Raw genomic sequence first — 12912 nt, forward strand, 5'->3', positions numbered from 1 at the left:
TCCATAATAGAAAACATGAAATCCTATAGGTACGATCACGGTCTCAACAATCATTAAAAATTTTGAATCTTTTTGGTATGATCATATTATTGACAGTCATATAGAATTACATGTTTGTTGCATAGTCTGTTGACAAATAATGTAAGTAGCAATGACAGCAATAAGGTAATATGTTTTTCTGGCCTGTGTTTCTGTGTAAGGTCATTGAAAGTAATCAACAACCCCAGTACCTTCTAACTACTTCAGGTGCAGTGTGAAATGGACCTGGAAGTAAACATCAAAGAGGAACCAGCCTGGCTTGAAGGAACAAGAAATGCATCACTTGTAAGTCCCATTCCAGATAACTGTATAGAGATCATAATTTAACCCTTAGTAGCTGAATAAGTTTGGCTGGGGAAAAATTTACTGTGTGCTTACCCAACGTTAATGCCAACAGTCTTCATTTACTGCATGGTATTTCTCTGTTTTGTTTCTTTGCTTAGCAATATGTTATAGCGTGCTACAAAGAGCTGCCAACTCTTAGGAACTACAAACAACAGTAGTTGTGGCATAAGCCCCCAGATTAGGGCCGTTGAGTGGACAATTGGCCTCTAGCATTTACTAGTGTTTGATAGTGCCAAAAAGCTGAATTATTGTTGTGAGCTTGATAGTGAAGGAACCTTGGTTAAGTCCAGCTAGTGACAAATTTGTGATAGGCATTGTCTCAAGATTGAGTTTTCAGGGCATTTCATGTGTTAAGTACCCATTGACTGACTGCGAGTTGTTTAATTGTTTACCTCTGTTGGTTATTGAAATTGATTTCTGGAGGGTGTGCGGTTATGAATTTATTCTGCATGGTTTAGTAATGAAATCTTTGTGGGATTGAAATCATTTCCTATCATATGTGAGCCAATTGCAGTGCTAGTAGTTTCTGAAATGGTGGAAAATGGTGGGTGCTAGATTGAATGAGGTTATGGCCAGTAGGTCCTTGGCTCTCATGGTGAACATAATTTTCCTCCAAAAGAAATTCCAAGTAAGATTTGCATCATTCAACCTTCTGTACAATGTCGCTAATGTTGGGTGAGCATGTGGTGAATTCTGCCTTGGCAGTTTGCTGTAAGTATAGCTCGTCTAAAGCAAACACCCTGATGGAGGCAGAGATGCAGTGGAATATTTTTGAGAAGAAGCAAGATATTTTCATCATCTTTCCTTGCTTTGTCTGTTGCAAATCTAATCACAGTCCATTACTATCCTCTGAGTGTGAATTTCAGTTCAGTGGCTCTTAATCTGATAGCTCAGATGGTAAACCGATGGCCTGCTAATTTCGTGTTGGCGAGTGTGATTTGGGCTCAGTCTAGAGGTATGTGACGTAGCACATGCCTTTAGTTGTACTAGCATGAGAGTGAATTCCTGCGTATCATTCTGGCACCTCAGAGTCTTTGAAAACCTTGAAAGTTGGAAGAGAGATGTTCAGTGAATAACTGTGAATTGGCAGTAATAATTAAAGTTAAATTTCTGCAGTTAATGCACGCTATTCTCAGAATAAATATGTGTTTGTTGAGTTCTAATTACAGGCACTACAGAAGGTAAAGGTGTGTGAACGTATCAATGATGTCAGCGTTTTGCTGTTATGTTCTGTGTCAGGCCTGAACCTGGCATATGAGCGCACTCTCAAACAAGAACTCTAGGTTTGATATTTCTTATAATGATACTGCTTGTATGTTGTACAGATCTCAAAATGATGTTAAAGAAATGTGTGCTATTATCGGAAACTGTTGGTGAGTGTGTTAATGTTTGGGTTGGATTAGTCTGTACTTTTTTTCTGTCTGTATCAAATTTACTTTGGTTTAGGGGTCATGCATCTTCTATTTTTCCCCTCTGTTTAAACTAGAGGATGGTTGACCCATTGTACTTTTTTAAAACAGTAATATCCTCCAACACTACTGCACCAGCATTAACACCACATGTTAAAAATTATTACTCCTGACTTCATTAGTGTAATTCAATCACATATCTTTTGTCAGTGTTTTTGAGACTGGATACAGCAGTCTGCTAAACAGAATGTCAACACAGGTATGATTACTCTGGGTTACCTCACATCCACAAACTGCTGGAAGATATTTGTGTTAAGGAAAAAGCAGATTTGTTTATGGCATATGAGAGTTAAAATCTAAATTTGATTTCTCTCAAAATAATTATTTTGCTCAGACATTGAATTCATTTAGAAAGGCAGAATAGTGATTAGCCCATTTTATTTCTCAAATACATGTCTGTGTCTATGTTACATAGAGAACCATGTCTAAGGACTCTAGAATATATGATTTCGGGGAAAATTTTCTTTAATGTGCCCCTTCTCAGTGGGCTCCGACACTTTGAGGATTTCATGCACATTAGAAATTAACTTTTCTTTCCTCTTTGTAGTTATTTTCCTCTCCACTTTCTGCATCTTTTTCATCCTTTGCTTACATCAGGTACTGTTGTCTTTCTTATATATTGAATAGGTTATGTCGGTATATTCTAGAATTTTATACTTGATTACACTTTTATTAAATAACTTATATTAGAATGTAAGCTTTTGCTCACACTCCCTCCCCCACATACTTTCGTACAGATGAGGTTTTAAGAATCCATGTGAAATTAAAAGGTCTCGTGAGAGTTCATGGAAGATCTGAAATTGCAGATGTACACTACAACACTGCTGATGGTGTTCTCTTCCCCACAGTTCTTTACAGAACACTGCATAACTTAGTTGTAGTAATAAAATGTTTCATTTGTAGTTGCTTTGAGTTTGGGCTACGTCACAACTTTCCCTGCTATATGATTGTGATAAGCCTTCTTCTTCCATGTTTGTTTTTTATTTTCACACTTGCAAGCATTGAAATATGCTGTTTGAAACAGAATTGTATCAATGCAGCATGCAGCCCCTGTGATCTCAACAAAACCACAGTAGAGAATGTGATTCAGATATTTCAAAATGTTTTAATCTGCCTCTAAACCAAAGTCTGTGCTGTGAACAAAGAAATCTTTAGAACAGTTGTAACACATGAAATTGGTTCAAACATTCTCCAAGATTTGATTGATATGATTGGACATACGAAAACAGTACTGTACCAGGAGCCATTAACGGCCTGGAACATTATTTTGTAATGTCAGTGTGCTGCAACGATACGGCCCGACGTGTGAGGAACTGCAACGGCACGCTCAGGCAGGCAAACAGCAAGCTGTCTACGTCAGAACTGACGTCATGATCACGTGAACAACGCATGATACCTTTAGAACATACGAGAAGTATTTTTACTAACTCTTATCCCATGGCAATATTAAATAATGACTTAAACCATCTTGTAGCCCATGATTTAAATGGCAACATATTTAAATTTTATAAAAATGGGCCCACGGAGTTAAAAGTCATTCCGCAGTAAAGAAATGCAATTTTATCAGAAGGGGAGGAAAGCTAACACAGCTGCACGATATAAAAGAGCAGGCATTTGTCCTGGTCAGACAGTTCTCAACTCACAGCAATCACGTAAGCATGCTGTTGACGCAGATATATACGTCAAAATTCAAACTTAGTTATCGCGTAGCGGTACTCCGCTTGAACTGTCTTCGGACTTGTAGTCGAGTGAAAAATATCGCACTTAGAAATGTTTCAATTATTACTACGATGACTTGGTAATCTCACCATTTTTAAAGGGTGTAACAGTGTTGGTGATAGTAACTTACTTTACATTTTGGACTTTAACTCGAGTGAACTTGACTATTTAAAACTTATAATTTTCTTCTGGACGGAATAACTTAAAACATTTACAACTGATAAATGTGTGCATGTTAAGGACATTTTCTTGTAAAAATAATATCTTGTTTACTAAAGCAGACTATCTCATAATTGTGCTGTAAAACACACGTCTAATGACAATTTTGAACTATCAACGTATTTAATCCTTCGTCGCGAGTGCATAATATTGTACCGCTTTCTACTCTACCGCAATCAGGACTTGTAAACATTCGCGAGAGATAACATTTCGTCATTTTGAATGGACTGTGATCTCAGTGTGACAATACTTGTAAGTATTCTCGAGATAATAAGATTCCGTCATTTGAATAGACTGTGATCTGCGTGTGAAAACACTTGTACATATCCTCTGACTGCTATTTTACACGACGATTTCCAGAACAATAGTTATCAACAATTTACTGCTAGTGTGCACTTAAGACGATACTGTGTTCGTAGTCTGATTCATAAATCTGAAATAGGTCAGATAGGACACTCGGTAATTATTACTAGTCAGTTGAACTGTTTCGTGTTTTTATATCCAGCCAAAAACGCATTAAAACCTAACAAGTGCCTATTATATTCATGTCTACCTGTCAATGTGGCATTGAAGACGTGGTTTCAACACGGGATTGGAGACATGGTTTCAGCGACGGACATGGGTCGTTGTCTCAATAAGGGAGTTTAGCGTTGTACCATGGGTGATGACATCACGACACGGGCTGTCAAACATGCTGTTCACTGAACTGCATATCTTCACAATCCATTCCTGAATTCCAGATTACTGGCGATGAGTGTTTTTGGATTCTTTGAATTCCACAAGACTATCTTTTCATTGGTGGAATATTAGAATCAGTGGTTCTAGATAGCAGTTCAACAAACAGTTTATTCACTCTTACTGGGAATCAATATTCCAACAGTACTATCAGAATATTTAAACTTCTATTCGTAAAGAAATTATAAGATTGAACTTTGTAAGACGAATCATTTTGCGATACTTTGTGAAGTGTTAAAAGTTTAAAGAGACTGTAGAGGAGAGTTTCACAATTTCAAGTATTAAACATTTAGAAAAGACTCTAGGGAAAACTTCTATATTTTCAAGTGAAGGAAACTTAATTTAAATTTAATAATTTTCTCTTTTCCCATAATTCAAACGAGTTCAAGAAAGAATTTTAAGAACTTTTGAAGGAAGAGGTTGTAGTTTGAAATGAAATTCATTTTGGAAAGACAGGTATTCGTCACAATTAATTTGATATTAAAACTTCAAGACGATATTGAGTCTGTTTATCAAAGTATTTTTTGATCAAGCAAATAATAAGGAAAATTCAAGTCCTACTCAAAATGAATAAATTTTGTCTTAAAAAATCAGCTATTATTTCGATCAGCATATACCTCTCAGTACCTGCTCCATAAGGTCCGTTCACCCCTTTGTTGAATCTCATGCCCTTATACCTAATTCCATATAATTTCTGGGTACAGTACATACAATTTAGTGTCTATGCCTATGGCAGCTTCCTTCCAAATTCTGTGCGAGATGGCCCCAATTCCGTCTCTTCTAGGATATCTTCTGATATTGCTAGAATGTGTATCACATTTTATATTTGGTTTTCAGTCCCATTCTTTCTCTGACATAAGGAGTGAGGAAGCCCATTCTCAGTACATCCTTTGGTATTAACAATCCTCTGATGGTAGAAATCTTTCTTGAACATAAGTGAAATTTTGAAAGTAACTGTAATACTGGCAGATAATGAATTATCATGTTCATCTGTAGGTGACTGTATTTGTAGATATATGTTTTATGCATACCTAATATGTCTTATTTTCTACAGGAAAGTATTGAACACCTATCAGATATGGTAGTTCTGAAAAAAGAAGTTAAATCAGAGTTAACAGAGCCAGGGTCAACACAGGAAAACACTCTTGAGGTAATGTACATGATTTGATAATCCATCTGCAGGTAATCAAAATAGTTTAAAAATGGCTCAACAGATATAAGTGGTTGACCGTTCATTTCAATGCATAAGATTGATAGTCCTATGGAAAATATACTTTTTTATGAGATTGACTGTTTACTTACCTAATTTTCACGATCTGGCATTATGCATTGTGTAGCAGTTAGGATTACCCGAAAGACCAGTACCGTGTTATCATTTGTGACCTGGTATTATTCATACCAATACTTTTGGGTTCATAAGTATTTTTGAACACAGATTTGCTATAAGATACATTCTTTTTTACTGTTACTGGATACTTTACTTGTTGCATCCAAATGAAACACATTTGTATTCTTATTGATTATATTAATTATTGATTTCTAGATAATACAATTATTTGTAGGTATAAGTTGCAAGGGATATGCTTGCTTACTGTGAGCTATCACTTTTATACTACACACATTGTAGCCCTCTTGTGGCAAGCAAAAGTATTCTTATTCTTCCAACTATGGTTTGTGGTGTTACTAGTGTATTGTAACGTATAGCATTACTTAAACTTGCAATGAATAAATAAACACTTCTGTTTCTGTTTCATACTTCATAACAGATACTGTTTGTGAATAGTCCTTGTATGTTGACCGTTACTCACGTGAACATTTGTTATATGAATGAATCCGTCACTACCATGATACCCATTTGATCACTGCAATCGTCCACTGCATAGCATTTCTGCCATCTTCTTTCGGTATGAATATGTTGTTATGGGGTATTTCAATGCCCATTTTGCAATGGGCCAAGGACACGAAAATGAATACAGTAAAACAACAGAAAACAACATCAAAGCACAAAATTACCTACTTGGGGCAGCAGCATATGAACATAAAACGTGGAAGGGGCCCAGGATAATAGACAGGTAAGAGGGCAAGATCTTAAATTAGCTCTTAATTAGTCGACAGGTCAAAGTAACCAACACTACCAAATGAAGAGATGCAATTAGAATTGGAGTTAAATATTTACTTAATGAATAAAGAGTTAAATTTCATATTATTCACAATTGAATTACCATTTCAAATGAATAAAATTACAAGAAATATGATCACTAATAACTCTGAATAAATTACTAAAGCAATAAGTATACTGAAAGTTCGACACCTTTCTAGATTATTACTATGAACCTGAGACTCTTTTACAAAATTAATATTTAATGTTAAGGTATACCTCTCTAAGAAATAGAATACTGGCCAGTAACTAAATATTAATCTGATTTAATTTAACTTTGTTTCAATTCATTCTTACATGAATGTTTGAACAATTATGGAAACACGGACGCACACAAACTCAAAATGTGACTTGAACAGCAAATAAAATCACACGGATAAATAAATGAATTTAAATGACAATAATACATGGTAGAAAACTCCCCATACCAATAACAATATTACAATGGAAAAACAATATTAATGGTCCACAATTCTGTGGCTTGGTTCTAACAGAGCCAATGCCATTTTTCATCAAGATTGGGATATTAACTGATACAAACGCGTTTTATCCTGGCCTGCAATGTGTTAAAAGGGCCAATGTCTCTGTTAAGTACTAAACAAACAGTTGATGTTTATTTAAACAAGCCCTTGCAAATAATGTTAGGTTACCAATAAAGATTAGATACCTGGCAATTTTTAAAGGATAGGATAGAAGAAAATTAGCATGTAATAAGGTGACTTCCATGCAGAAAGTGTAAAGTTTATTTAAAGTTAGTTGTTAAAAAAAAAAATTGGAAAACTATAAGCAAAACTTCGAATGCTAATAGCTCAAAAACAGGTTTTTTGACATTAACAGAACTATGATACACGAACTGAAGCATACAGCTACCCAAGCAAAAGTTATCATTAATCAATAACAGGCAAGGCCTGCTAAACTGAAAGCATCCACAAAATAAGAGATAAGAACTTAGCGCCAGAACAAATAAATAATGGGAGAAAAAAAAACAAAACACGGATGTGAATAAGACATGTGAGCGTGAACCAAAGGAAAATTAAGAACAGGAGAAACAAATTTCAATTCCCTAGAATGGCCTAGTTACAGAAGATAAATAATAATTATTGTTGTTCTGGGGTATGTGTGGAACGCATAGATGGTGAAAGAAGGTGCGGTCTTGAATGGGTCTAACTGCAATATCAAGAATTGAATTAAAATTTTAACAAAGGTTACATATCTTATCTTTCAGCATATAAAAACAAACAAATTTCCTCTAAGTGAAGTAACAATCAGGTACAATGCCAATCTTGAAACCAGATTTGGAAAAATCCAAGATTCAGAACTTTAACCATTTTGGGCTTCAAGCCCCTAGTTTTAAAATTTCAGAGATACCAGATCCAGTTTACAAAACTTCAAGTCAAAATAAGGAACAATTTAGTCAAGGGCAGATATCCCCTAATTCAAGATCACTTGCTCCCTAAATAAAATATCTACCCTTCCAGAGCCACTCTGTACTATTATAAAATTTTGAAAAGAGCTAACAGGCTCTCAGTTGCTTACAGAACGCTCAAGGCAATGTTACACTCTCTGGCCTCACAAGGCACAGTGGTATCTAGTACTCAATCAGAATGGAGGCATACACTGAGCTCTGAGATAATGAAATATTAAAACCTACAGGCATCTTGGCTGGTGAAACTGGGGCTAGTCCCAAACTACTGAGGTGGTGTGCATGTGAAAAACTGTAATACATTACAGGAACGAAAGGTTACGAAATCGTAGTCACTTGAATCAAAGATGAAGTGGATCTCGAGAGGGTAACTCACTCTCAATGCCCAATTTACAGTTTCAGATTTTATAAAGTTTTACATTAGCCAAACGAAAATTTACATTGTAGAAAAGAATGTTAGATAGTTAAGATTTGGACCTTCCCCTCAGATAAAGTTGCGAAGACAGAAAGAAAGATAGGATTAACGGGCCATTACCTGGAAGATGTTCTGCCGGCTGAAGGAAGAGGTGCCCGGCCTCTTGCCTTAACACACACACTTAGAAAGACGGCGATCAATTGACAAGGAAACTCGAAAAGCCGCAACTTATATACCCTCGGGGAAGGTTCGAGAGAATTCAGGACTGATCTGGCCACACCCTCTCAATTATTATTTGTTAGCACAAAGTGAACAAGAAATGCAGGATTGTTTGGAAATTAATTACAAAAATTCCTGATTGGCTAGATTCAAAGTGGTGGAAAGAAAAGAAGTGTTGCCAGTCCAAAAATAAATGAACATAGATTCAGTTATGAAAAGTTCAAAACACGAAACTTCTTTAAGTTATAAGTTCTTTCACCTTGCACCAGAGTGCATGATCAGAATTTGTGATAGTGACATCTGTGGAAAAATGTTCAAACAGCTTGATGTATAGCCAAACAAAACAAGGAGAAATTCAATCTGTTTAGGAAACTTAATATTTCAGTAGTGACATCTTCTGATTAAAGTTCCAAATTCATGTAGTATCAGTTTCAACTTTTGTTCCGTAGAGGAGTTCATTAAGGCGCTTATTTGAATGAGCGGAGGTGAGGTACAATTATTAATACATTGAATGATAGTTGGATTGAATTAAGATTTCACTTTACAGAGTATTTAACAGGTGACCGAAATTGTTATAACATTTAAAGTGAGGGGCTTTGGGAACAGCATAATGTGTGTATGAGGCATAATTGAAATTAGACCCCAAAACAGCGAGAACAATGATCCCATAATTATAAATAAACCAACACAGGATAAAACACAAAATTACAGCACAATTAGAGATCACATAACAAGAACAAGGAAAAATAGAATGAAATACGCTGACCAAAATTTAAAAATAATAATAATAATCAAACCATTAGAAGGACATTAACACTCACAGGCACAAATTAGCTCTCGATTTGATTTTGATAAAATCTAGACATATTAATATGGTACACTTAAGAAAATAGAAAATGCAACACCATGAAGGCATTGGTCGTTTGTGTTGATTTTTAAGATATGGAATGATGCCATGTAGGTATATAAACGATCAAAGTTTCAGACCCAGACTTGGGCCAAGATAATCTGTTCTAGTTTTAAGGAATGGGTATGTTGGGGTTGCATGCACCCTTTGTGTATTTTGCATTAATTGTTCAGAAGTGTCTGCATTCAACTTAGAACACTTGAGGCATGCATCTACACAGAAGTCTTGATTTATGATGTTTCCTGCATGAGGGGAGCTTGTACATTCTTTGAATTTATTCATGCATCTTGTTTCAAGGTATGCTATTGTGTAGGTTACCACTGTGACTCCGTATGTTTTAATTGCCTGATGTGGCCTATCTTGCCAGAGTACACATCATGAATTGTAAATGTTAATCTTGATATTCACCTAAAGATACATTTTCCTATGTCTGCTGTAAATGCTATTTGTTGAGCCTGCAATCAGATGATTATAGAGAAGAGATGTTCTTGAATAGATGGCCCTATATGTTGGATGTAGTTCAGACTTATGCCATTGTCAGTATTGACAGAAAACAAGTGTTTTTGTTTTTTAACTTGACAGAATTATGACATCTTGATGTGGAATTTAATAGTGATTTTTCTTCCTACGAGCATTTCACATTTCTTTCTTTCATGTGAACCAGTGACTCGAATTCTCACATGAATTCAATATATTCCGGGCAGAACTTCCCATTTTGTTTCAATTTTTTTCCAAGGACAGGACATGCTGAATTGCCATTTGTTTTGATCTACCAAGTTTTAAAGTATTTCTTAATAGGGAAATCTACAGTGTATCTGCTTGACATGTCTGTCATATGTTGCTGGAATTCTGATTCAAACCCTTTTTCTGTTGGTGTAGTTCTTGTATTGTCCAAAATAGTTGAATTTTTTTGTAGGTTGCATAGGAATAGAGATTGATGAGGTATAGTTTTTATCTTCCCTTCTTGTTAGTAGATAGCTACAACTGACTACTTTTTAATATCGTCAATTCACTCCGCCGCATTCATCGTTTACTGCTGCCTTCTTCCTGGCATTTGACATGCGCACACTATCACAGTTACAGGACTACAGTCGTTAAACATGGATGACATCATTGGTTTTAGATTTTACACTCTACACTCTTCATGGTTTTTCTCAGCGTTTCTAGTACCATGTATCATCACTTTTCCTGTACCTAACCTCTTCAACTGGTCTGTGTAAGTAGTTCTCTTTGTCTTCTACTACCTTTAGTCATTCTTTGGTTGTTGGAGAGCGGGCAACATTTTTGTGTCATACTGGTGTAAATTTTCACACTGGTATGGAACTTATTCTTAGACCATAGGGTATTATAAACTGCGCTTGATTCTGGAGTGCTTGTATACTATTTTGTATCCATTACGAAGCAGATGTATGTCTATTCCTTTATTTGGATCACTTTTTGAATTTATGTGAAAATGAACTTCTGTGTGTCAATTCTCTCAAGAACTTTCGGATTTCAATATTTGTTTACATTCCTCAACTGCGTAATAGTCTTATCTTAAACTTGTTTATGTTTATACTTTCCGGTCTGGTCAGATCTTATGGCATGCCTGGACTTTGTAATTGAAAATGCTCATTTTGAATTCATTCTCCTGTTCTTTTTTCCTATCATATCATCCCATCTCATTGTACAGTTGGTGTGAGGAAACATCTGTTCTGTTTAATGAATCTAATTGTAATTGTTAGTGTCACTCTCACTGAACTTTGTAATATTTCCTTTGTGATTTGTTGTGAAATATCTTTCTATATTTTTCTGCTGTACTGTTTATAACTTGTTGTGGTTTGTGTTCAAGTTCATCCGAAGTGGCCTAATCTTGTTCATCCACTAGTATCCTTGTATTTTCCTGACTGGTGGTACATCACCTATATCTTCCCCCTGTGTATCATCCATGGTATTACCCCTCATTTGCCAGCACTTACATATGTATCTTTGACGATCAGCTTTTAACTTTTGTAAGTAATTATACTAACCTCTCCATCACAGATTCATCTCAATTTTGTGTTTTGGAGAACAGGTTAGGGTTTGTGAATTTCCTGATCCATTATTAAATGCTGCATGAAAACTTGAGTTCCTGGGAATGTGTCTGTTTGAGGAGTATGGAAAATGGGATGAGCAAGTGTTAGGTCTCTAGGTATGTTCCAGTAGGATAGGTGAAGATCAATGCAGTCATTGTTGAAATTGTGTTTATCTTCTTTTCAGAACCTATTCAGGGTGAAGTCGGTGAAGAAATTATCTTTAGTGACATTTCTCCCTGTTCCCTCAATATCCTTGACAATTCTCAATACCACATTCCTTCCCCTATTCACTTCTCTCTGTCCGTTTACTGGTTGACCATTGTAAACTTCGGTGGCGCACTCATAAGCCTTGTCAAAATCCCAGAGGAGCCATACTTTTATTTCATGTTTTCCTCTAGGTTTGGAAGGTAAATACCGTTTAAAGGGACTTTCTTTCTCTAAAGGGAAATGTTATTTTAACCTTCAAAAATTCCTGTATTATTCTGTGCAGTATCCATCAGTTACAATGAGAACCCTTTTACTGATTCATCCATTATCACGGGCAAATTTGGGCATGTTAGTTTTATCTGTTATCTGTATTCATACACTCTACTCCAGCATTTATATTGAATGTGATCAATCATCTCCCGTATTGATTCCTCGTTACGTGTGAGTGAATCAATCTTGAGGGAGTCTGAGGTCTTCTCACAACTCCGACTGGTGTCTATACATCAGTATAACATTTTCTTGCAATAATTAAATGATTTCTTAATTGTAATACTATGTACTGAAATAAAATAAGAATGTGATACTTCTCCTTCTTAAGTTACTAATTTCAGAGGTTAGGTTATGTACTTATGCGTCTTATTAAATTTCCGAAAGGCTGTTTCCATGTAAATTTGTAGTAAAAATGTTATCATTATTCTACAGGGAGCTTGAAATATGTTTTCATAATATGTGCACAGTAAACCTAGGTTAGGTGACGCTGTTTGGAATAAGAGAATGGAAGTATTTACCACAATCCTCTGGACTGGTGCTCTTACTATTCTTAAGAATGAGATGGAATATGCATGTTCAGACTATTGGAATTAGAAAATACGTGCTAATGAGTAAGCTGCTACTAGGAAGACATCCGCGAATATGTCTAAACAAACCCATTGCTGTTTCATACCAATGTTATTGTGTTTTTTGCGAGTTTGGTGTATTCCTCTTCTTTAATGGAAAATCATGT

The sequence above is a fragment of the Anabrus simplex genome, chromosome 10 (assembly GCF_040414725.1).
Source record: "Anabrus simplex isolate iqAnaSimp1 chromosome 10, ASM4041472v1, whole genome shotgun sequence".
Taxonomy (NCBI): domain Eukaryota; kingdom Metazoa; phylum Arthropoda; class Insecta; order Orthoptera; family Tettigoniidae; genus Anabrus; species Anabrus simplex.